The sequence below is a fragment of the Bufo bufo genome, chromosome 1 (genome assembly GCF_905171765.1).
Source record: "Bufo bufo chromosome 1, aBufBuf1.1, whole genome shotgun sequence".
NCBI lineage: Eukaryota > Metazoa > Chordata > Amphibia > Anura > Bufonidae > Bufo > Bufo bufo.
The window spans coordinates 833,252,080-833,278,536 of NC_053389.1; the positions used below are offsets into that span (position 1 = coordinate 833,252,080).

General features: G+C 47.3%; 1 pseudogene; it reads right to left on the reverse strand.

Moving 5' to 3' along the window:
* Positions 1 to 11,336: 11,336 nt before the first annotated feature.
* On the reverse strand, positions 11,337 to 12,266 carry LOC120990336 (annotated as a pseudogene).
* Between the last annotated feature and the right edge of the window lie 14,191 nt (positions 12,267 to 26,457).

The following is a 26,457-nucleotide window of genomic DNA, read 5'->3' on the forward strand; positions in this document are numbered from 1 at the left end:
GGAGTGGGGAGAGAAGGGTGGGCCCCACTCCATCCGGACAGTCCGGGTTTTGGGCTGTCAGGTAATTACTCCTCAGGTGTGTTAGCCTGATATAAGGCTGAGAATGCAGACACAGCTCTCAGCCTTGGAACAGGTTACCTGCATGGAGCCTGTGAGAGCACTTCAAGAGGTACGGACTTTGCTATTTTGTTTGGGTGCTTGGTATTAGGCCGGCACTTGGTCAGGGAGGTTTCATGCTGTATAGTTAGAGCCGGACAGGCTTAGGATTTTTGTTTGTTATATGTTATGTTCTGTACCTCAACCTGACAATAAAACTGGCTGAGGTCAGTTAAACAAAGTTCCTGCCGTGTGGACTGTAACTGCTTCGGTGTGCCTGCTAAACTGTGCCTGTCTACCCAGGAGACGACAGCCCCGCTACCTAAATCCCTTAAATTTGGTGGAGGATGCAGGCACACCAAATTCTGGCATAAGAAATAAAAATTTTAAAAAAAAACGGAACATTTAAAGGGACAGAGTCCATTTTTGTGCGGTGCACCAAAGACTGTTTTCTGCCTCTTGGAAAATGGAGGATGTGGTTTAAGGTATGTTGCAAGCTGTTGCATCTCAACAGGAGGCTACCCGAGTGCAGCGGGAGGCTACCCTAGTACAGCAAAAGGCGCTTGAGTAAACTAGCCGCAGGCTGACGGCCCAACTGGAGGCTGCACAAGAGGCGCAAAAAAAAGACCGGGAGACCTTAGCAGTTGTGGTGCAGCAACTTACCAGTGTCGCTGGACGGGTCCCAGGTATGGCAGAGGCCCCTCATGCCGCCATAAGGGCTAGTCACTTTCTGCAAAAGATGACAACCGCAGATGACGTGGAGGCCTACCTGACCACCTTCGAAAGGACTGCCGAGCGAGAGGGTTGGCCAAAGGCACAGTGGGCCGGACTGTTGGCCCCCTTCCTTTCGGGAGAACCCCAAAAGGCATATTTTGACCTGGAGAGTCATGATGCTATGGACTATGTTATGCTAAAAAAGGAGATCCTTACACGCCTTGGTGTTATTCTTTCGGTCCGTGCACAGCGTGTGCACAACTGGGACTACAGTATGGATAAACCTCCATGTTCCAAAATGCACGACCTCATACACCTGACCAAGAAGTGGTTGCAGCCAGAGTTCCTGACAGGCCCTCAGATGGTGGAACGGGTTGTGATGGACCGGTACTTAAGGGCCCTCCCCGTTACCTTGCGCGAGTGGGTGAGCCATGGTGACCATAAGAATGCTGACCAGATGGTGGAGATGGTGGAGAGGTACACATCCGCAGAGGAGCTACTGAGTCTGCCACAGCGCCCCCCAGCCCTGCAGCGGAGATCTCCAGGACTACCTGGTAAGACTGTTCTAAGGGAAAAGGGGGCTGGCAGAAGTGATATATCTGTGGGTGCAAATGGAGAGACTGGAGGCCCAGGCTCTAGAAGCTGGCAAACCGTGCCAGGGAGGTCTGTGGCCTATAAGAGACTTAATAGGGACTTAATAAAATGTTTCAGATGTCAAATGCCAGGTCATGTTGTTGCCAATTGCCCAATGTATGGTGAACCAATGCAATGTGATGCCTCATATATAAACCGCCGTTTATCACTGTATGCTCAGCCTACGTGTGTGGCATTGCCAAATACTGGGGGGGGGGGGGACAAATGTGTGTTATTACGGTGGAAGGTAAAGATGTGAGTGCCTTGTTGGACTCAGGCAGTCTGGTCACCCTAGTAAAAACGGATTTGGTAAACCCCAGGAAATGGCAAACGAAAGCCATTGCGGTAACCTGCATATATGGAGACACCCGTAATTATCACACTGCTGTGGTAGATGTAAATACCCGGTTCGGGGCAGGAAAATTTATGGTTGGTTTAGTGCCTAGGTTAATGCATGATGTCATCATGGGGCGGGATTTCCCACATTTCTGGCAGCTATGGGAACATAAACTTTCAAATGCCTGCCAGGAAGGAGATGACCTACCACTGGGTACCGAGAGGTGTGGGTATTTAAGAGAGACTTCTGTTGATGGTGAATCGTTTCCCTTGTCTGTCATGGTGGGGGAGCCTGAGGTCTCTGACCATAGTGATGTGATAGAAGAGGGTCAGAGCAGTCCAGAGAGGGAAGACTCCCTTAATGACAATTTGCCAGACCTGGCAGTACGGAAAGAGCAATTTGGTGCTGAGCAATTAAAAGATCCCACCCTTACTAGAGCCAGGGAAAATGTGATGTCTATTGATGGTAAACTGGTGGAACCGGACGGCAGAATTTGTTTCCCGCATATGGCTGTGAAAAGATGGTAAAAAGGGGAGAGGATCTGGTGGAACAACTGGTGGTTCCTAAAGTGTACCGACAAACGGTACTAGATATTGCTCATGGTCATCTTATGGCGGGGGGCATTTGGGAGCTGAAAAGACTACAGACAGAGTCCTTCAAAGGTTCTTTTGGCCTGGGGTCCATAAAGATGTTAAAGACTATTGTGACACCTGCCCCGAGTGCCAAATTTCGGCTCCTAGGCCACACTATCGTAGTCCCCTGGTACCTCTACCAATCATTGAGATACCATTTGAGAGAATAGCCATGGATCTGGTGGGGCCCCTTGTAAGATCTGCTCGAGGCCACCAACATATTCTCGTAATCATGGACTACGCTACTCGTTACCCGGAAGCTATACCCTTACGTAATACGTCATCCAAGGCCATAGCTAAAGAGTTGGTGCAGGTGTTCAGTCATGTGGGACTACCAAAAGAGATCCTAACAGATCAGGGTACCCCCTTTATGTCACGCATCATGAAGGAGTTATGTAAACTGTTCAAAGTTAAACAGCTGCGTACCTCTGTCTACCATCCACAGACTGATGGACTGGTAGAGAGATTTAATAAAACTCTAAAAGCCATGCTTAAAAAAGTGGTAGTCAAAGATGGGAAAAACTGGGATTTCCTTCTCCCCTATCTTATGTTTGCCATCCGTGAAGTGCCTCAGTCCTCTACAGGCTACTCCCCATTTGAGTTGCTATATGGTCGCCACCCTAGGGGTCTGCTAGATATAGCAAAAGAAACTTGGGAAGAAGAAGCTACCCCCTATAGAAGTGTCATAGAACATGTGGCACAAATGCAAGATCGTATATCTGCGGTGATGCCTATTGTACGAGAACATATGGCCCAGGCTCAGGGGGCACAACAAAGGGTGTATAACCGCAGTGCCAGAGTACGTACCTTTGCGCCAGGTGACCGGGTTGTGGTACTGATCCCTACGATAGAGAGTAAATTCCTGGCTAAGTGGCAAGGCCCCTTTGAGGTGATAGAGAAAGTAAATGAGGTAAACTATAAAATCTGTCAACCAGGTAAGAGAAGCCTGAGCAAATTTACCCCGTCAATCTTATAAAACCGTGGAAAGATCGACTATCACTTGCGGCTGACACCTCCTTCCCCCCAGAGCAGTGGTGCTCTGGGAAGCACCTGTTGCCAGAGGTAACAGTACCCGACTCCCTAGCCAAGACACAAAAGGTAGAAGTGCAGGGGTTCCTCTTTAAGAATAGGGATTTTTTCTCGGAGATCCCAGGTCGCACCTCTGTCATAAAACATGACATCATTACAGAACCAGGGAAAAGGGTTAAGCTGCGACCCTACAGAATACCAGAGGCCAGGAGAGGGCTTATCTCTGAAGAGGTGAGGAAAATGTTGGAACTTGGGGTAATTGAAGTCCCATAGTAAGTGGTCCAGTCCTATAGTTCTGATCCCCAAACCAGATGGCAGCTGGAAGTTTTGCAATGACTTCCGGAAGTTGAACACCATATCTAAGTTTGATGCTTACCCAATGCCCCGTGTTGATGAGCTCATTGACAGGCTCGGAAATGCCAGGTATATAACCACTCTAGACCTAACCAAGGGATACTGGCAAATTCCCCTGACAAATGAGGCCAAAGAGAAAACTGCCTTTGCCACTCCTGATGGGTTGTTTCATTATGTGGTCTTGCCGTTTGGTTTGCATGGAGCCCCTGCAACCTTCCAGAGAGTGATGGATAAGATTTTAAGGCCCCACAGACGGTACGCAGCCACATATCTGGATGACATCATCATCCAAAGTCCAGACTGGGAATCCCATCTACCTAGGGTGCAGGTGGTTATCAATTCCCTGTGTGAGGCAGGCTTCACAGCCAATCCCAAAAAATGTGCCATTGGTCTTGAAGATGCTAAGTATCTAGGTTACATCATAGGCCGAGGCCTAGTAAATCCCCAGTTAAACAAAATCGAAGCCATACAAAGATGGCCTCAACCGGTAAAGAAGAAGCAAGTCCGTGCCTTCTTGGGGATTACAGGCTATTACCAGAGATTTATACTTAATTTTGCTTCCCTTGCAGCCCCATTTACGGACCTGACAAAAGGGAAAGACTCTGTCATGGTCAAGTGGTCACAAGAGGCGGAAAAATCATTTCAGACTCTAAAAACCCTCCTGTGCGCTCAGCCAGTGCTGATAACCCCAGACTTTAAGAAAGGGTTTGTCCTACAGACGGATGCGTCTGAGGTGGGACTGGGGGCAGTACTGTCACAGGTACGGGATGGAGAAGAACACCCTGTACTGCATCTGAGCAGGAAAGTTAATGACCATGAGCAAAAATATGCAATTGTGGAAAAAGAGTGTCTCGCTATTAAATGGGCCCTGGAAGCACTCCACTACTATTTGCTTGGCCGTCACTTTGAATTGGTCACGGATCATGCTCCCTTAAAATGGATGTGTGAGAATAAGGAAAAAAAAATAGGAGGGTAACAAGATGGTTCTTAGCCCTGCAAGAGTACCAGTTTACCGTAAAGCACAGGCCAGGGACCCAAATGGGAAATGCAGATGCCTTGTCACGTGTACATTGTCTGATGTCCAGATGTGTTCCAGCCCCGGGTCTGAAACAGGAGGGGAGGTTATGTGACAGAGGGTCTGGAGAAGTAGTGGACGGGGTCTATGTGTGCCCAAGATTCCTCACTTCTCTCATTTAAAAGCAACCAGGGAAATGTTCAGGAGAGGTCTCTGCAATTCGGGTCTGCATAAAACCTGTTTTTAGGGCCTGTGTTGCTGTAGTGGGGAGAGAAGGGTGGGCCCCACTCCATCTGGACAGTCCGAGTTTTGGGCTGTCAGGTAATTACTCCTCAGGTGTGCTAGCCTGATATAAGGCTGAGAATGCAGACACAGCTCGCTCAGCCTAAGAACAGGTTACCTGCATGGAGCCTGTGAGAGCACTTCAAGAGGTACGGACTTTGCTATTTTGTTTGGGTGCTTGGTATTAGGCCGGCACTTGGTCAGGGAGGTTTCATGCTGTATAGTTAGAGCCGGACAGGCTTAGGATTTTTGTTTGTTATATGTTATGTTCTGTACCTCAACCTGACAATAAAACTGGCTGAGGTCAGTTAAACAAAGTTCCTGCCGTGTGGACTGTAACTGCTTCGGTGTGCCTGCTAAACTGTGCCTGTCTACCCAGGAGACGACAGCCCCACTACCTAATCCCTTACAATATATACACACACACACACAGGTACACCTCAATAAATTACAATATTATGGCAAAGTTAATTTTTTTCAGTAATTCAATAAAAAAAAAAAATCATATATTCTATGGATGCATTACACACAGAGTGATCTATTTTCAAGTGTTTATTTTTTTTCATGTTGGTGATGATCATGATTAGAGTTGAGCAAACACCTGGATGTTCGGGTTCGAGAAGTTCGGCCGAACTTCCCGGAAATGTTCGGGTTCGGGATTGAAGTCAATGGGGACCCAAACTTTCCGGCACTAAAAAGGCTGTAAAACAGCCCAGGAAAGAGCTAGAGGGCTGCAAAAGGCAGCAACATGTAGGTAAATCCCCTTCAAACAAATGTGGATAGGGAAATGAATAAAAATAAAAATAAAATAAATAAAAATTAACCAATATCAATTGGAGAGAGGTCCCATAGCAGAGAATCAGGCTTCATGTCATCCACCACTGGAACAGGCCACTGTCAGATATTTAGACCCCGGCACCCAGACAGAGGAGAGAGGTCCCATTGCAGAGAATCAGGCTTCATGTCATAGCAGAGAATCAGGCTTCATGTCATAGCAGAGAATCATGCTTCATGTCACCCAACACTGGAACAGGCCACTGTCAGATATTTTTAGGCCCCGGCACCCAGACAGAGGAGAGAGGTCCCATAGCAGAGAATCAGGCTTCATGTCATAGCAGAGAATCATGCTTCATGTCATAGCAGAGAATCATGCTTCATGTCACCCACCACTGGAACAGGCCATTGTCAGATATTTTTAGGCCCCGGCACCCAGACAGAGGAGAGAGGTCCCATAGCAGAGAATCAGGCTTCATGTCATAGCAGAGAATCAGGCTTCATGTCATAGCAGAGAATCAGGCTTCATGTCACCCAACACTGGAACAGGCCACTGTCAGATATTTTTAGGCCCCGACACACAGACAGAGGAGAGGTTCATTCAACTTTGGGTTGCCCCGCAATATAATGGTAAAATGAAAATAAAAAAAGGATTGAATGAGGAAGTGCCCTGGAGTAGAATAATATATTGTTAAAGGGAGGTAGTTAATGTCTAATCTGCACAAGGGATGGACAGGTCCTGTGGGATCCATGCCTGGTACATTTTTATGAACGTCAGCTTGTCCACATTGGCTGTAGACAGGCGGCTGCGTTTGTCTGTAATGACGCCCCCTGCCGTGCTGAATACACGTTCAGACAAAACGCTGGCCGCCGGGCAGGCCAGCACCTCCAAGGCATAAAAGGCTAGCTCTGGCCACGTGGACAATTTGGAGACCCAGAAGTTGAATGGGGCTGAACCATCAGTCAGTACGTGGAGGGGTGTGCACACGTACTGTTCCACCATGTTAGTGAAATGTTGCCTCCTGCTAACACGTTCCATATCAGGTGGTGGTGCACTTAGCTGTGGCGTGTTGACAAAACTTTTCCACATCTCTGTCATGCTAACCCTGCCCTCAGAGGAGCTGGCCGTGACACAGCTGCGTTGGCGACCTCTTGCTCCTCCTCTGCCTTCGCCTTTGGCTTCCACTTGTTCCCCTGTGACATTTGGGAATGCTCTCAGTAGCGCGTCTACCAACGTGCGCTTGTACTCGTGCATCTTCCTATCACGCTCCAGTGTAGGAAGTAAGGTGGGCACATTGTCTTTGTACCGGGGATCCAGCAGGGTGTCAACCCAGTAGTCCGCACACGTTAAAATGTGGGCAACTATGCTGTCGTTGCGCAGGCACTGCAGCATGTAGTCGCTCATGTGTGCCAGGCTGCCCAGAGGTAAGGACAAGCTGTCCTCTGTGGGAGGCGTATCGTCATCGTCCTGCGTTTCCCCCCAGCCACGCACCAGTGATGGGCCCGAGCTGCGTTGGGTGCCACCCCGCTGTGAACATGCTTCATCCTCATCCTCCTCCTCCTCCACCTCCTCCTCCTCCTCGTCCTCCAGTAGTGGGCCCTGGCTGGCCACATTTGTACCTGGCCTCTGCTGTTGCAAAAAACCTCCCTCTGAGTCACTTCTAAGAGACTGGCCTGAAAGTGCTAAAAATGACCCCTCTTCCTCCTCCTCCTCCTCCTGGGCCACCTCCTCTTCCATCATCGCCCTAAGTGTTTTTTCAAGGAGACATAAAAAGTGGTATTGTAACGCTGATAACGGCGTCATCGCCACTGGCCATGTTGGTGGAGTACTCGAAACAGCGCAACAGGGCACACAGGTCTCGCATGGAGGCCCAGTCATTGGTGGTGAAGTGGTGCTGTTCCGTAGTGCGACTGACCCGTGCGTGCTGCAGCTGAAACTCCACTATGGCCTGCTGCTGCTCGCACAGTCTGTCCAGCATGTGTAAGGTGGAGTTCCACCTGGTGGGCACGTCGCATATGAGGCGGTGAGCGGGAAGGCCGAAGTTACGCTGTAGCGCAGACAGGCGAGCAGCGGCAGGATGAGAACGCCGGAAGCGCGCACAGACGGCCCGCACTTTATGCAGCAGCTCTGACATGTCAGGGTAGTTGTGAATGAACTTCTGCACCACCAAAATCAGCACATGCGCCAGGCAAGGGATGTGCGTCAAACCGGCTAGTCCCAGAGCTGCAACGAGATTTTGCCCATTATCGCACACCACCAGGCCGGGCTTGAGGCTCACCGGCAGCAACCACTCGTCGGTCTGTTGTTCTATACACCGCCACAACTCCTGTGCGGTGTGGGGCCTGTCCCCCAAACATATGAGTTTCAGAATGGCCTGCTGACGTTTACCCCGGGCTGTGCTGAAGTTGGTGGTGAAGGTGTGTGGCTGACTGGATGAGCAGGGGGGAGAAGAGGAGGAGGAAGCCGAGTAGGAGGAGGAGGCAACAGGAGGCAAAGAATGTTGCCCTGCAATCCTTGGCGGCGGAAGGACGTGCGCCAAACAGCTCTTCGCCTGGGGCCCAGCCGCCACTACATTTACCCAGTGTGCAGTTAGGGAGATATAGCGTCCCTGGTCGTGCTTACTGGTCCACGTATCTGTGGTTAGGTGGACCTTGCCACAGATGGCGTTGCGCAGTGCACACTTGATTTTATCGGATACTTGGTTGTGCAGGGAAGGCACGGCTCTCTTGGAGAAGTAGTGGCGGCTGGGAACAACATACTGTGGGACAGCAAGCGACATGAGCTGTTTGAAGCTGTCTGTGTCCACCAGCCTGAATGACAGCATTTCATAGGCCAGTAGTTTAGAAATGCTGGCATTCAAGGCCAGGGATCGGGGGTGGCTAGGTGGGAATTTACGCTTTCTCTCAAATGTTTGTGAGATGGAGAGCTGAACGCTGCCGTGTGACATGGTTGAGATGCTTGGTGATGGAGGTGGTGGTGGTGTTGGTGGTACATCCTCTGTTTGCTGGGCGGCAGGTGCCAACGTTCCTCCAGAGGCGGAGGAAGAGGCCGAGGCGGCAGCAGCAGAAGAGGTAGCAGGGGGAGCCTGAGTGAGTTCATTGTTTTTAAGGTGTTTACTCCACTGCAGTTCATGCTTTGCATGCAGGTGCCTGGTCATGCAGGTTGTGCTAAGGTTCAGAACGTTAATGCCTCGCTTCAGGCTCTGATGGCACAGCGTGCAAACCACTCGGGTCTTGTCGTCAGCACATTGTTTGAAGAATTGCCATGCCAGGGAACTCCCAGATGGCGGTGGCCAGTAGCAGACGGACTCTCTTGGCGGCAGGTGATCTGCTTTTGCCCACTGCTCCCTCTTTTGCTACGCTGTTGGCTCGGTCTCACCACAGCCTCTTCCTCCGAATTCTCAAAGTCAGTGGCACGATCTTCATTCCATGTGGGGTCTAGGACCTCATCGTCCCCTACATCGTCTTCCACCCAGTCTTCCTCCCTGACCTCCTGTTCAGTCTGCACACTGCAGAAAGACGCAGCAGTTGGCACCTGTGTTTCGTCATCATCAGAGACGTGCTGAGGTGGTATTCCCATGTCCTCATCATTAGAAAACATAAGTGGTTGTGCGTTAGTGCATTCTATCTCTTCCACCCCTGGGGAAGGGCTAGGTGGATGCCCTTGGGAAACCCTGCCAGCAGAGTCTTCAAACAGCATAAGAGACTGCTGCATAACTTGAGGCTCAGACAGTTTCCCTGATATGCATGGGGGTGATGTGACAGACTGATGGGCTTCGTTTTCATGCGCCACCTGTGCGCTTTCTGCAGAAGACTGGGTGGGAGATAATGTGAACGTGCTGGATCCACTGTCGGCCACCCAATTGACTAATGCCTGTACCTGCTCAGTCCTTACCATCCTTAGAACGGCATTGGGCCCCACCAAATATCGCTGTAAATTCTGCTGGCTACTGGGACCTGAGGTAGTTGGTTCACTAGGACGTGTGGCTGTGGCAGAACGGCCACGTCCTCTCTCAGCACCAGAGGGTCCACTAACACCACCACGACCATGTCCGCGTCCCTTACTAGATGTTTTCCTCATTGTTACCGTTCACCACAATAATAAAAAAATTATTTGGCCCAATGTATTGAATTCAAATTCAGGCCTTTTTTTTACAGACACCTAACACTGTCTGGCTATCTATTTAGGTACCGTTTTACACTAATACAGGCACACCAGTAACCAAAGATTTAGCTGAATATAAATTGTAGGCCTAGTATTTAGGCGCTGGGTGACAGGTATACGTTTACGGACAGAAATAAACTTGGAAATGCACGGTAGCGTGTGAAGTTATTGAGGATGACACCATCCGCACCTTCAATCTAATATACCCTTTTATAGATAGATTTAACCTTGGACTGATAGTAATTCCCTAAATTTGTGGTTTCTGCTCTAAGTTGGGAATTGTATTTTAACCCAGAACAAAAACTGTGCTTTGGCGGACACTAAATAGATTGACCAGCCACAGCAGTATCAACAGATTTAGCTGAATATAAATTTTAGGCCTATTATTTAGGCGCTGGGTGACAGGTATACGTTTACGGACAGAATTATTTAAACTTGGAAATGCACGGTAGCGTGTGAAGTTATTGAGGATGACACTATCCGCACCTTCAATCTAATATGCCCTTTTATGGATCAATTTAAACTTGGCCTGATACAGCAGAAAAAAAATATTTAGGGAATTGCTAAGTTGGGAATTGTATTCAACCCAGAACAAAAACTGTGCTTCGGCAGACAGCAGACAGTATTACAATTGGCTAGCCACAGCTGAAACACCAGATTTAGGGTACTGCTATTTTGGCCAATTGTATTTTACCCCTCAATAAAATAGCAAGCACAGCCAAGCCCCTGATGTAGGATATAGCAAAAAAATAACCACACTATTGATGATTAAATGGACTTGGTGGCAGCTTGTGCTGGCGCACCACAAGACACAAAATGGCCGCCGATCACTGAAGAAAAAAGTGACAGAAAAACGCTCTGGGCAGCCTAAAAACAGTGAGCAATTAAATAGCAGCAGTTCAATGATCCACAGCTGTTGATCGATCACTGAATTAAGTGTTTTTGCTGAGTTAATCACTGCCTAATCTCGCCCTAACAGCAGCAGCTGCATCCTATCCCTATACTGATCAGAGCAGAGTGACGTGCGGCGCTACGTGACCCAAGCTTAAATAGAGGCTGGGTCACATGCTGCACTGGCCAATCACAGCCATGCCAATAGTATGATGTGTGATGGCCTCTTGGGGCAAGTAGTATGACTCTTGTTGATTGGCTGCTTTGCAGCCTTTCAAAAAGCGCCAAGAAAGCGCCGAACACCGAACCCGAACCCGGACTTTTACGAAAATGTTCGGGTTCGGGTCCGTGTCACGGACACCTCAAAATTCGGTACGAACCCGAACTATACAGTTCGGGTTCGCTCATCCCTAATTACAACCAGTTTTTAACATGGTCCTGAAAATATTTCATTGCAGAAGACTGAATCTCTTTGTTCCTTAGACTGTATATAATAGGATTTAGAAGGGGAGTCAGTACAATGTAGAGAAGGGAAATAAACTTGTTAACAGTCAGTGAATGTCCTCTGTAAGGGACCATGTAGATTACGAACATGGACCCATAAAAGAAAGAGACAACCACCAAGTGAGAGCTACAAGTGGAGAAAGCTTTTTGGCGGCCTGAGTTGGAGGAAATCCTAAGAATGGTGATAAAAATATAAATATAAGTTATAATAATGAATAGAAATGCCAAAACAACTATTGGAAAACAAATAACAATCATTTCAATGTTTAGAACAGTTGTATCGGAGCAAGAAAGTTCTAAAAGAGATGCAAAGTCACAAAAGAAATGGTTAATAACATTCGGTCCACAGAATTCTAAGCCACAAATGAGTACAATTGTTATAAGTGCTTACATAAAGCCAAGCATCCAGGATGAGATGATCAGACTGTATCTAAGCTTGACATTCATTATTGAGATATAATGTAGAGATCTACAGATGGCCAAGTACCGGTCATAGGACATGGCCGTGAGCAAAGAACACTGTGCACAGACTGATCCTCCATAGAAGAAACATTGAGTTAAACACCCAACATAAGGAACTGTGCTCCCTCCTTTTATAATAATTTCCAGCATCTTAGGAACAATTATTGTTACAAGGATGATGTCTGACAGCGCCAAATGTTCAAGGAAGAAATACATTGGAGAAAGGAGACGTTGGCTTGTGGACACCAGTAAAATGATCAAGAGGTTTTCACATATAGTCATGGAATACATGAGGAGAATAATGGAGAAGAAAGGCAACTTGTAATCATTCAGAGCCGGAAATCCCAGTATAAGAAACTCAGTGACCGTGGTGGAGTTGATTTCATAAACCTTCATCTGTAAATGTTGATGTGGACACATTTATGTAATGAACAGGTCTTAGATGCTCTGTGAAATAGCTTTTTAGACTGGAAACGTGTTTCACATGTTCTGTATTTATTGTCATGTAATAGTGATATTACTCCTAATCCCTCCATAGAAAACTTGTTTCACTTCGCCTTGATTTTCTTTAAGCAAAATGCAATTCTCTTTTCTATAGACTGGAAGGAGTCAGTCTGGTTTCTTCTAAAAATCTAGCCTATATATACTTAAGAAATTCCCAAGGAAGAGACCACTGGAGATAATATTATAAAAAGGTGTTTTGGAACAACAACTCTCAGGGGATTTACAAATACGAAACAAAAGAAATAATGTCTCAGGTATTATATATATATATATATATATATATATATATATATACACACACACACACACGTACAATATTATGGAAAAGTTTATGTATTTCAGTAATTTAATTCCAAAAGAAAAAAACTCAGATATTCTATGGATGCATTACACAAAGAGTGATCTATTTCAAGTGTTTATTTTTTTTCATGTTGATGATGATGATGATGGTTTACAGCTAATTAAATATATTCAATGCCTTATAAAGTCGGTTAAAAATCAAAAAATGCCTTTATTTTAATTGACTATTAAGGTAAGTAGGGTGTCATAACCCCCTGTGGCAATCTCAGATAATTGGCCAGGTGTATGGTAATGTGTGGGCCATTTTTAGCAGAGAGTGTTTATTAGTGTTGAGTGAATGGAAGACCACAAAGTGGAAGCAGTATGAGGAGGCCACCAAGAAGCACAATGACAGAGTCTGGAGTTGGCAGCAGTAAGAGGAGGCCATCGAGTGGCACCATGACAGAGTCTGCAGTTGGCGGAAGCAGCATCAGGAAAAGGCCACCGAGTGGCACAATGACAGAGTCTTGAGGTGGCAACAGTATGAGGAGGCCGCAGAGTGGCACAATTACAGAGTGTGGAGGTGGCAGCAGCATGAGCAGACCACCGAGTGGCACAATGACAGAGTCTTGAGGTGGCAGCAGTATGAGGAGGCCACTGAGTGGCACAATGACTGAATCTGGATTTGGCAGCAGTATGAGGAGGCCACCGAGAGGCACAAAGACAGAGTCTGGAGGTGAAAGCAGTATGAGGAGGCCGCAGAGTGGCACAATTACAGAGTGTGGAGTTGGCAGCAGCATGAACAGACCACAGAATGGAATAATTATAGAGTTTAGAAGTGGTGCAGTATGAGGAGGACACCAAGTAGCACAATGACAGAGTGTGGAGGTGGCAGCAGCATGAGAAGGCCACTGAGTGGTACAATGACCGAGTCAGTAGTTGGCAAAAAGTATGAGGAGGCCATCGAGTGGAACAATGACAGAGTCTTGAGGTGGCAGCAGTATGAGGAGGTCACCGAGTGGCACAATGACAGAGTCTGGACGTGGTGGCAGTATGAGGAGGCCGCAGAGTGGCACCGTTTCAGAGTGTAGAGGTGGCAGCAGCATGATCAGACCACAGAGTGGCACAATGACAGAATCTTGAGGTGGCAGCAGTATGAGGAGGCCGCAGAGTGGCACAATTACAGACTGTGGAGGTAGCAGCAGAATGAGCAGATCACAGAGTGGCACAATGACAGAGTCTGGAGGTGGCGGCAGTATGAAGAGGCCACCGCGTGGCACAATTACAGAGTCTGCAGTTGGCAGAAGCATCATCAGCATCAGGAGAAGCAACAGAATGAGCAGACCACAGAGTGGCACAATGACAGAGTCTGGAGGTGGCAGGAGTATGAGGAGGTCGCAGAGTGGCACAATTACAGAGTGTGGAAGTGGCAGCAGCATGAGCAGACCAAAGAGTGGCACAATGACAGAGTCTTGAGGTGGCAGCAGTATGAGGAGGCCACCGAGTGGCACAATGACCGAGTTTGGAGTCAAGAGAAGTATGAGGAGGCCACCGAGTGGCACAATGGCAGATTCTTGAGGTGGCATCAGTATTAGGAGGCCACGGAGTGGCACAATTACCGAGTCTTGAGGTGGCAGCAGTATGAGGAGGCCACCGAGTGGCACAATGACAGATTCTGGAGTTGGCGGCTGCAGCATCAGGAGGAAGCCACCGAGATGCACATTGACAGAGTCTTTAGGTGGCAGCAGTATGAGGAGGCCACCAAGTGACACAATGATAGAGTCTGGAGGTGGCGGCAGTATAAGGAGGCCGCAGAGTGGCACAATTACAGAGTGTGGAAGTGGCAGCAGCATGAGCAGACCAAAGAGTGGCACAATAAATGAGTCTAGAGTTGGCAGCAGTATGAGGAGGCAACCGAGTGGCAAAATGACATAGTCTGGAGGTGGCGGCAGTATTAGGAGGCCGCAGATTGGCACAATTTCAGAGTGTGGAGGTGGCAGCAGTATGAACAGACCACAAAGTGGCACAATGACAGAGTCTTGAGGTGGCAGCAGTATGAGGAGGGCACCGAGTGGCACAATGACCTAGTTTGGAGTCAAGAGAAGTATGAGCAGGCCACAGAGTGGCACAATGACAAATTCTGGAGTTGGCATAAGTATGAGGAGGCCACAGAGTGGCACAATGACAGATTCTTGAGGTGGCATCAGTATTAGGAGGCCACGGAGTGGCACAATTATCGAGTCTTGAGGTGGCAGCAGTATGAGGAGGCCACCGAGTGGCACAATGACAGAGTCTAGAGTTGGCTGCTGCAGCATCAGGAGGAAGCCACCGATATGCACATTGACAGAGTCTTTAGGTGGCAGCAGTATAAGGAGGCCACCAAGTGGCAAAATGACAGAGTCTGGAGGTGGCGGCAGTATTAGGAGGCTGCAGATTGGCACAATTTCAGAGTGTTGAGGTGGCAGCAGTATGAGAAGGCCACGGAGTGGCACAATAACCGAGTCTTGAGGTGGCAGCAGTATGAGGAGGCCATCAAGTGGCACATTGACAGAGTTTGGAGTTGGCGGCTGCAGCATCAGGAGGAAGCCACGAGTTGCACAATGACAGAGTTTTTAGGTGGCAGCAGTATGAGGAGGCCACAAAGTGGCAAAATGACAGAGTCTGGAGGTGGGAGCAGTATGAGGAGGCCACCAAGGAGGATACCACAGAGTGGCAAGTTGACATAGTGTGGAGATGGCAGCAGCAGCTTCAGGATACAACAGAGTGGCAAGGTGACATAGTGTGAAGTGGGACGAAAGTGGGTCAAAGAAGAAGATGGTGCACTTGGCATCAGATTTGTGGCATCAGGCGAGTGACAGCATCAGAGTATTAGCTGAGGCAGGTAGCCAGAAAAAAACGGTCTCTTTTGTCAAAGTGTTGGTGTGGCACCATGGATGATCTAGTCTGATGCATCATGCATTGCTGGGTGGAAATTCTGGCCACGCCTGATTCATCTTGACAAAGGTCAGTCTCTTCACATTTAGGGTGGACAGGCAAGTTCTCCTTGGGGTTACTATGGCCCCGCCGCATTATACACACTCTCTGATGCCACACTACTGGCCGGGCCTGACAGCTTTTCCAGGGCAAACTCTGCTAGTTGCAGCCACAAATCCAGTTTGGCTGCCCAGTAGTCCAGTGGATCTTTAATGTGAGTTGGCAGGGTGCTGTCTGAGTATGCCACCACCTGCTGGTTCAGGTCTTGCTCCAGGTCTACCTGCTGCTGCTGGTGAGTAGTTTCTTCACTATGCCGGTGAAGAAAGCTACTCATCAGCAACTGTACACTTAGGCTTCTGCTGATGGAGCTGGTACTGCTCCTGCCACCCCACCCCTCCCCATCAGCCATGGCAGTGGAAGGTGAGCGCAGAGGGCCCTCCTGGTCAGACCTGCGAGAGGATGGACGATGGCGCAGGTAGGAAGCGGCCAACTGACTACATAGGATGTCTCTGTAGAAGTTCAGTTTGTCCTCCCTCTCAGTGGGTGTAAAAAAGGCCCCCAAGGTGGAGAACCAGAAATCATCCCTCTGCCAAATGGTGACAATTCAGCTGTCACTACGCAAGCAAGGGAGCATGCATCGTGCCATTTGTGCAAGTGACTCAGAGGGACTCCCTGCCTCCATCTCCACTGCATAATGCCACGTTGTGTTTGGTTCCTCTGTCTCGTCTTTCTCATCGCCCTATAGCTCCTCTGGCTGCTCCTGTTTCTCCTCTCCTGTCAGCTGAGTAGAAAAACCAACTATTTCGCTACACATTGCCTGTGCTTCAATGTCATCCTCCGTCTTCTCCTCCTCTTCCAGTTCAGCCCCTACAGGGCTCATGTGGCCGTGAGATCTAGGCACCACATCTCCTGACCAGTAATTGTTACCACCATTTGTTCCAGGACATGAAGCAGTGCAATATCCTCATTCATCCCGTACTTCTGTCAACTGACCAATTACGTGGAGTCCTCAAAGGGCCTGAGCAAATGACAGGTGTCACGCATGAGCTGCCACTGGCTGACTTCGAAGTTACACAGGGGAGTACTCCTATCCGCTTGGTTTATCAAGAAATCGTTGATAGCATTTCTCTGTTCGTACAGTCGGTCCAACATATGGAGGGTGAAATTCCAACGGGTGGAAAGGTTGCATATCATCCTATGTTGGGGGATGCCGTTCTGCCGCTGCAGCTCAAGGAGGGTGTGCTTTGCGGTGTACGAGTGGCTGAAGTGCATGCAAAGTTTCCTGGCCATTTTTAGGATGTCTTGCAGATGGGTGAAAGATTTCAGGAACCGCTTGACAACCAGATTGAACACGTGTGCCATGCAGGGCGTTTGGCTCAGCCCTCCTTGACGCAACATCGACACTATGTTCTTCCTGTTGTCGGTCACCATGGTTCCGATTGTGAGTTGTCGCGGAGAAAGCCAGGATTCGATTTTTTTATGAAGGACACGGAGCAGTTACTCCCCTGTGTGACTCCGTTAGCCCAGGCAAATGAGGTGCAGAACAACATGACACTGCCGTGTCCTGCACATATGGTATGCTGGAGAGGCACTGTGAATTGTCCCTGCAGTGGAGGCTGAGGACATGGTGGAGGATGAGAAGGCACAGGCGGACATTGTCACAGGACCAACAGCGTAACAACGTGGAGACCGAAGTGGCGTGACCTGTTCAAGTTGCTGATGTGGCTGTGCAGGAAACACATTCACCCAGTGGGCCGTAAAGGACATGTATTGTCCCTGACCGTAGTTACAGCTCCACATGTTGGCGCTGCCGTGCAAATTGGCAGACACTGGCAGGCTCAAGGACTGGCCAACCTTCTGTTCTACATATTTGTGCAGGGCTGGTACTGCCTTTTTCGCGAAGAAATTACGGCTAGGGACTCTCCACCTCGGCTCGGCACAAGCCATTAGTTCTCTGAAAGGTGCAAAGTCCACCACCATTGTTGGATGAGTGCACGCATACTGCTGTCTCTTGGCAATTGCTTTGGTGATCGAATACTGCCGGAATGACTGACGAGGAGTAGGAGGAGGAGAAGCAGAAGCATCTGGACCAACAGAAGATGGGAATGACAGACCGATCACTTCGGGCTGAGGTGGTGGAGCCTTGAATGCCTGAAACCGGGTGCGTGCCACTTGGTGAAGCAGCGGTTGTTGCGGCAGGCTGGACCATCACATCGGAGACATGGTTCTCCCAGGCCACTTTATGGTGATGCAGAATATGTTGACGCAGGGCCGTGGTGCCAACATTGGCACCCTGACCACGCTTCACCTTATGCCCACATATTATACATATGGCCATGTTCACCTCCTCCTGCGGCTTAACAAAAAACTGCCACACCACTGAGTAGGTGATTTTCCGCCTAACAGTCCGCACTGACTGACTGCTAACTCCGCAGCCTCCGTGAACCCTTGCGCCACTATTTCCCGGGCAGGTAGTCTGCTGCAAAGCAGGTGGTCTACCCCCGGCACGTTTGGCTCCGACCTCTCACTGCTGCCACCCTGCTGACTCCTAGCCATGCTACCACCTTGCTGGCTCAGCTGCTGCCTCACGGGCAAGCTGACACCCTCTTCTCCTGATGATGATGAAGCCCCTTCTGCACCCGGCTCCCAAGTGCCATCGGCTTCATTATCATTAAGTACTGTCCGTATGTCACTGATGTCCTCCTCAGCGGTCTCTGGGTCAGGAGCCTGACCGCTCGCAACACCACCTCCAAAGCCACTCTCCTCATCAGTACTTGCCCGCCTAGCGGATGAAGCGGCGGATGTCTCCTCCAGATCTTGGCTGGGCAGTAGCTGCTGACTGTCCTCTAGTAGCTCTTCCTCACTGTATAGTGGAGCTGAGCCCGTAGCATGCAATACTTCTGTGGGTGAGGGAACAGCAAAGGAAAGAGGCAGGTTGAGGACAAGTGAGGGCACAGGGCCCACTTGGGATGAAGTGGATGACCGAGTTAACCAATCAAGAACCGCTGGGTTGCTGGTCAAGACACAACCGCTAGATGACACTGGGAGCTCAGGCCTCTCGCTGCGACTCCTGCTGCCATATACCCTTACTCTGCTGTGACCTCTGCCCGTGCCAGAAACATTAAGGCCTCTGCCACTCCTCTGTGCATTGCCTGGCACTTCTCTGTCTGACATACTTTTAGCTGAACTAAATAATTTAAAAGCAAATTAAAACACCCTAAAAGCAACGAATATATTTTTCTTTTTGTACTGAAATAGGCCACTAAATGCTTTCACCACATATAACTGCATAAGTGAACAAAGTATATACACTGCTCAAAAAAATAAAGGGAACACTTAAACAACACAATGTAACTCCAAGTCAATCACACTACTGTGAAATCAAACTGTCCACTTAGGAAGCAACACTGAGTGACAATCAATTTCACATGCTGTTATGAAAATGGGATAGACAACAGGTGGAAATTATAGGCAATTAGCAAGACACCCCCAATAAAGAAGTGGTTCTGCAGGTGGTGATCACAGACCACTTCTCAGTTCCTATGCTTCCTGGCTGATGTTTTGGTCACTTTTGAATGCTGGCGGTGCTTTCACTCTAGTGGTAGCATGAGACGGAGTCTACAACCCACACAAGTGGCTCAGGTAGTGCAGCTTATCCAGGATGGCACATCAATGCGAGCTGTGGCAAGAAGGTTTGCTGTGTCTGTCAACGTAGTGTCCAGAGCATGGAGGCGCTACCAGGAGACAGGCCAGTACATCAGGAGAGGTGGAGGAGGCCGTAGGAGGGCAACAACCCAGCAGCAGGACAGCTACCTCCGCCTTTGTGCACGGAGGAACAGGAGGAGCACTGCCAGAGCCCTGCAAAATGACCTCTAGCAGGCCACAAATGTGCATGTGTCTGCTCAAACGGTCAGAAACAGACTCCATGAGGGTGATATGAGGGCCCGACGTCCACAGGGAGGGGTTTTGCCTACAGCCCAACACCGTGCAGGACGTTTGGCATTTGCCAGAGAACACCAAGATTGGCAAATTCGCCATTGGCGCCCTGTGCTCTTCACAGATGAAAGCAGGTTCACACTGAGCACATGTGACAGACGTGACAGAGTCTGGAGACGCCGTGGAGAACGTTCTGCTGCCTGCAACATCCTCCAGCATGAGCGGTTTGGCATTGGGTCAGTAATGGTGTGGGGTGGCATTTCTTTGGAGGGCCGCACAGCCCTCCATGTGCTAGCCAGAGGTAGCCTGACTGCCATTAGGTACCGAGATGAGATCCTCAGACCCCTTGTGAGACCATATGCTGGTGCGGTTGGCCCTGGGTTCCTCCTAATGCAAGACAATGCTAGACCCCATGTGGCTGGAGTGTGTCAGCAGTTCCTGCAAGACGAAGGCATTGATGCTATGGACTGGCCCGTCCGTTCCCCAGACCTGAATCCAATTGAGCACATCTGGGACATCATGTCTCGCTCTATCCACCAAAGTCACGTTGCACCACAGACTGTCCAGGAGTTGGCAGATGCTTTAATCCAGGTCTGGGAGGAGATCCCTCAGGAGACTGTCCGCCACCTCATCAGGAGCATGCACAGGCGTTGTAGGGAGGTCATACAGGCACGTGGAGGCCACACACACTACTGAGCCTCATTTTGACTTGTTTTAAGGACATTACATCAAAGTTGGATCAGCCTGTAGTGTGTTTTTCCACTTTAATTTTGAGTGTGACTCCAAATCCAGACCTCCATGGGTTGAAAAATTAGATTTCCATTTTTAATTTTGTGTGATTCTGTTGTCAGCACATTCAACTATGTAAAGAACAAAGTATTTCAGAAGAATATTTAATTAATTCAGATCTAGGATGTGTTATTTTTGTGTTCCCTTTATTTTTTTGAGCAGTGTATATTTCTTTTTCCACAGATATAAGCCACTAAAGGCTTTTCACCATAGCACTTGCACCCCAAGAACAAATTTCTGGAATGGCAGAGCTGTCTAATGGCTATTTGGATCCCCAAATCGTCTTTTCCTGCACTTGAAAATCAAATTTTTTTTCACAATGAGGTTTTTCCTATCACTGTCCCTAGCACCTTCTGACTTCTCTCCCTGCACTAAGATGCTGTGAAATGATTCCTCCCTTTCCTTTCCCTGAACCTATGAATTGTTTTTTTTCAGGTTTATTTTCACCATGAGGTTTTTCTTATTGCTGTCCTTAGCACCTTCTCACGTCTGTCCCTGCACTCAGAACACTGGAAAATGTCTGCATCCAAGATGGCTGACGTATTTATAGTGCTGTGATATCACAGGGCTGGCTGGCTGCTGATTGGCTGCCTGCAGGCATGTCAATCTGGGTGATCCTGCCTTCGCAGAGTTCCTTGCCCCATGTTTTCACATGTGCAGCAGCCATTTTAGGAAAAATGTGTTTCGTTACCACGAAGCGCAAATAAATTTGCATTCATTGCGAATCAAATTTTTCCTGAAATTCGGATTGAATTCCCCTTCGTCAGCTTCGATTCGCTCCACACCCATTGCTGAATAAATTTTTAGATGCATCTGGATCTGATAGGAAACGGGCCGCGCGCATGTTGCGCGAGAAATGATAGATCAGTCACATGACCTGATATCTCGTCACATGATGACATAGGCAATCCCGCGATGTCATATATACCGGCGGGATAAATACCGGCGGCATCAAGTTAATTGAGCGCATGGGCAGGCCTGTCATTTCCCCTCATAAAATACAAATAGCTTTAACGATGATTATTATATGATTATTGTGTAGCAAATCATAAAAACATAATACTAATAATAATTGTAAATAGAAAATATATCAAATATAGTGTGGGATAATCGTATACCAAAAATACCAAAACTATTGGGCAATGACATCATTATATGTTAATAAGAGTGAAAATGTATAATTAGATGTGTACAAGTGTATACTCCAAAATGAAATTACTAATGAAGCATGTGAAAAAATTTATAGAAATGAAGATTATTATTGATTTCATGCAGTCTGGCAGTTTTTCAAAGGTATATATATATTATTTTTTTTTTGCCATAGGCATGTGCTCATTTGAGTAATATATGGCAGTTAATTAATATGAGATATTTCTCAATTTTTTTTTTTTTTTACTTGGTTTATAGTCTATTTTTTTTTGTTTTTACAGATTTGGCTTCAGCTAAAACCATGGATAACAAAGCCAGAGAGCAATCCTGGCTTTCCTCTCTTGATGTTATTTTTAAGGAAAACGGTGCAGGAGTTGGTGTTGGTGATTAGGGGAATGTTAAAGAGATAAAAGCCACATTAAATAATCTGCTACATAAATGAACCAAGATGTGGTGGATCAAAGCATTTTTGGAGAGGTCCCTTCAGAAGAATTTGATCCCGGGGGGTCTAAGGATACAAGTGTTCCCCTCTTTTAATATACCTGTAGATAATGAAATATTTCTGTCCAGATCGGAGGAGATTTTTTAATGAAGGAGCTAATAAGTTTATTAATTTAATGATTGATCATAATATGAGACGTCTGGAGACACTGGATATTGAAATTGAGAAAATACAACTGGTTTTGAGACAAGAGTGTTGCCAGGAATCTCTTGGTGCTTTTGATTCGATACATAACAAGAATTTCGAGAAATGGGAAAAAGAAATCCAGGACACTAAATCAGGGAAGTTTGTCCGTGAATGCAATGACTTTCAGCAGAAGAGGGTATACAGATGGAGGCGCAAAGATAATTATTTACCAAGGAATCAGAACCTTTCGTTTTTAGAATAGAACATCTTCGGTTTCATCTCTTTTCTCAATCTCTGATAATCAGGATTCGGTTGGTAGAATGACTAGGTCCACATCAACAAGTAAAAGAAAAGCAGCTCCCGGCCCCACATCCAGTGAGAAGAGGAGGACCTTTCTGGAGAAGAAGGGGGGGACACAATATGATAATCTGAAGGTAATTAATCTTTCTCGATATGTTTTGTCCTCGGTAGATAGGTGGCACCAAAAGGAAGAGGTTTCTGGGATTTTTGTTACTAATGAAGAACAGGAGGTGGTGCGGACTCTGGAGGAATTGTTGGAAGAAGGTGAACATGCCAGAAGTAATGATATACCTTAATCCATCAAATGTAAGTCAAAGAAGTTTCCTCCACTTTTGTTGTGTCCTCCTATCGATCTTTTTGTGAAATTGGTATCCAAAGAATTTTTGGATATTCCTACTTCGGTGCCCATGGACAATCTATCCAGAGTACGTCAGAGCTTAAAAATTTGTCTAAGCTTTTTGACATTGTTTTTAAACCCTCAGATAAGGGGGGTAACATTGCGGTCTGGCCCCATTTATTATACAAGAGGGAGGCTTATAGGCAGCTAAGGGACAAAGAATGCTACAGAAAATTAACCTTTGATCCATTACATTTGTTTGAAGGATTCAAGGACAAGATTCTGAACAAGGCCTTGAAAGATTATATGATATCCAAGCCCTTGCATGATGCCCTGATTGTGAAGGAACCCACTATACCTACACTTTATCCTCTACCGAAGATCCATAAGAATGCAAAAGTACCCCCAAGTAGGCCAATTATCTCCGGTAGTGGCAATTTGACAGAGAAGGCTGGGCAATATCTAGATTGAAAATTAAAGAACACAGTGGCTAATCTTCCATCCTTCATGCAAGATACCATGGATTTTCTTCAGAAGATTGATGGGATCCACCTTGAGAAGGATATGCTATTGGTAACATGTGACTTAGAGTCTCTTTACATCAGCATTAGGCATTCAAGCGGTAGAGTTATTTTTGAAACGGGAAAATGTGGATGATCGGAGAAGGACGTTTTTGCTAGATTTATTGGGTTTTGTTCTGACACACAATTTTTTCACATTTAATGGGTCCTTCTACCTATAGCTTCAAGGGACTGCAATGGGGCTCCTTGTGTGCCCTCATATGATAATCTGTTCCTGGGGCTGTGGGAGAGGGACCTGTTCCTGTCAGATTGATATGCATTGATGGACAATTATTTTGGGCACGAAACATTAATGACGCATTTTGATCTGGTAGGGTAACATCAACGATCTGCAGAATCGCTGAACAATAATACCAGAAACATAAAACTGACATATATACACTGCTCAAAAAAATAAAGGGAACACAAAAATAACACATCCTAGATCTGAATTAATCAAATATTCTTCTGAAATACTTTGTTCTTTACATAGTTGAATGTGCTGACAACAAAATCACACAAAAATATAAAAAATGGAAATCTAATTTTTCAACCCATGGAGGTCTGGATTTGGAGTCACACTCAAAATTAAAGTGGAAAAACACACTACAGGCTGATCCAACTTTGATGTAATGTCCTTAAAACAAGTCAAAATGAGGCTCAGTAGTGTATGTGTCTTCCATGTGCCTGTATGACCTCCCTACAACGCCTGTGCATGCTCCTGATGAGGTGGCGGACGGTCTCCTGAGGGATCTCCTCCCAGACCTGGACTAAAGCATCTGCCAACTCCTGAACAGTCTGTGGTGCAACGTGACGTTGGTGGATAGAGCGAGACATGATGTCCCAGATGTGCTCAATTGGATTCAGGTCTGGGGAATGGGCGGGCCAGTCCATAGCATCAATGCCTTCATCTTGCAGGAACTGCTGACACACTTCATCCACATGAGGTCTAGCATTGTCTTGCATTAGGAGGAACCCAGGGCCAACCGCACCAGCATATGGTCTCACAAGGGGTCTGAGGATCTCATCTCGGTAGCTAATGGCAGTCAGGCTACCAATGGCGAGCACATGGAGGGCTGTGCGGCCCTCCAAAGAAATGCCACCCCACACCATTACTGACCCAATGCCAAACCGGTCATGCTGGAGGATGTTGCAGGCAGCAGAACGTTCTCCACGGCGTCTCCAGACTCTGTCACGTCTGTCACATGTGCTCAGTGTGAGCCTGCTTTCATCTGTGAAGAGCACAGGGCGCCAGTGGCGAATTTGCCAATCTTGGTGTTCTCTGGCAAATGCCAAACGTCCTGCACGGTGTTGGGCTGTAAGCACAACCCCCACCTGTGGACGTCGGACCCTCATATCACCCTCATGGAGTCTGTTTCTGACCGTTTGAGCAGACACATGCACATTTGTGGCCTGCTGGAGGTCATTTTGCAGGGCTCTGGCAGTGCTCCTCCTGTTCCTCCTTGCACAAAGGCGGAGGTAGCGGTCCTGCTGCTGGGTTGTTGCCCTCCTACGGCCTCATCCACGTCTCCTGATCTACTGGCCTGTCTCCTGGTAGCGCCTCCATGCTCTGGACACTACGCTGACAGACGCTGCAAACCTTCTTGCCACAGCTCGCATTGATGTGCCATCCAGCATAAGCTGCACTACCTGAGCCACTTGTGTGGGTTGTAGACTCCGTCTCATGCTACCACTAGAGTGAAAGCACCGCCAGCATTCAAAAGTGATCAAAACATCAGCCAGGAAGCATAGGAACTGAGAAGTGGTCTGTGGTCACCACCTGCAGAACCAATCCTTTATTGGGGGTGTCTTGCTAATTGCCTATAATTTCCACCTGTTGTCTATCCCATTTGCACAACAGCATGTGAAATTGATTGTCACTCAGTGTTGCTTCCTAAGTGAACAGTTTGATTTCACAGAAGTGCGATTGACTTGAAGTTACATTGTGTTGTTTAAGTGTTCCCTTTATTTTTTTGAGCAGTGTATATTCCATAAGGATATTATCAAATTTTTGGATGTCCCACTCCAGAGAGAGGTTGATGGTTTAATCCTGACAAATGTGTTCAGGAAGCCGACCTCTGTGAACTCTTACTTGCATGCCTCTTCATCCCATCCTCCACAGATGATCAGATCAATTCCAGTTGGACAGTTTCTACGGGCGCGTAGGATATGTTCTACTGATAGTATGTTTGAGCAACATGTGAATGATTTGAAGCAGTGGTTTTCTAATTGTGGATATAGCCATCAAAGAGGCCCACAGCAGGGCACTATCGTGTTCCCGTCATGATCTTCTCTACTCTGCGAAACAGAAGTCAAGATAATAAAGTAAGATACATCACGAATTATCACTCCAGATGAGATGGAGGTCTGTTTGGAGAAATTCTGGTCAGTTTTGTAAATGGATCCTATCATTGCGAAGTATGCTGCTTCAGAAACATCATTGGTGGCAAGAAGATCTATGAATTTGAAGGATCATTTGGTAAAGAGTTGTTATACGAAATGGACCTCTCTGATCTTCCCTGGGGTTGGAAAACCCAAGTGGGGCTTCTCGTCTTGTGGAAAGTGCGTGGCCAGCTCCAATATGGAGAAGGCCATGGATTTCCATGATGCCACAGGTGAGAAGATATTTCTAATCACACATCATTTGACATGCTCTAGAACAGCATTTGTATACTATGCTACATGCCCCTGCCCAAAGATTTATCTGGGTCTTACCACAAGGGAGCTAAAGGTCAAAGTGCGTGAGCACATTCGGGTTATCCTATCTGCTGTTGATGAAAGAGATGTGACCAATCTGAAGCCTGTTGCCAGACATTTTAAACTCCATCATGCTTGCAATCCTAAAGTTTTGAAAGTTTTGGGGGATAGTTTGTATACCAAAAAACATTCTAGGTATAGACACTTCAAAGAGACATGCACAATTGAAGTGCAAATAGATTTGGACACTGAATACTTTTCGTCTGAATGGACTTAATGAGTCCACTGGCTTTTCATCTTTCTTGTAGGCATTTCTCGGGTCAGCATACAGCAACTGTTTTTATTTATATATATTTGTAATTATGTTTTTAAACTGGAATATACAAAAAAAAAATTTCAGCTTAATTACTGTATTTA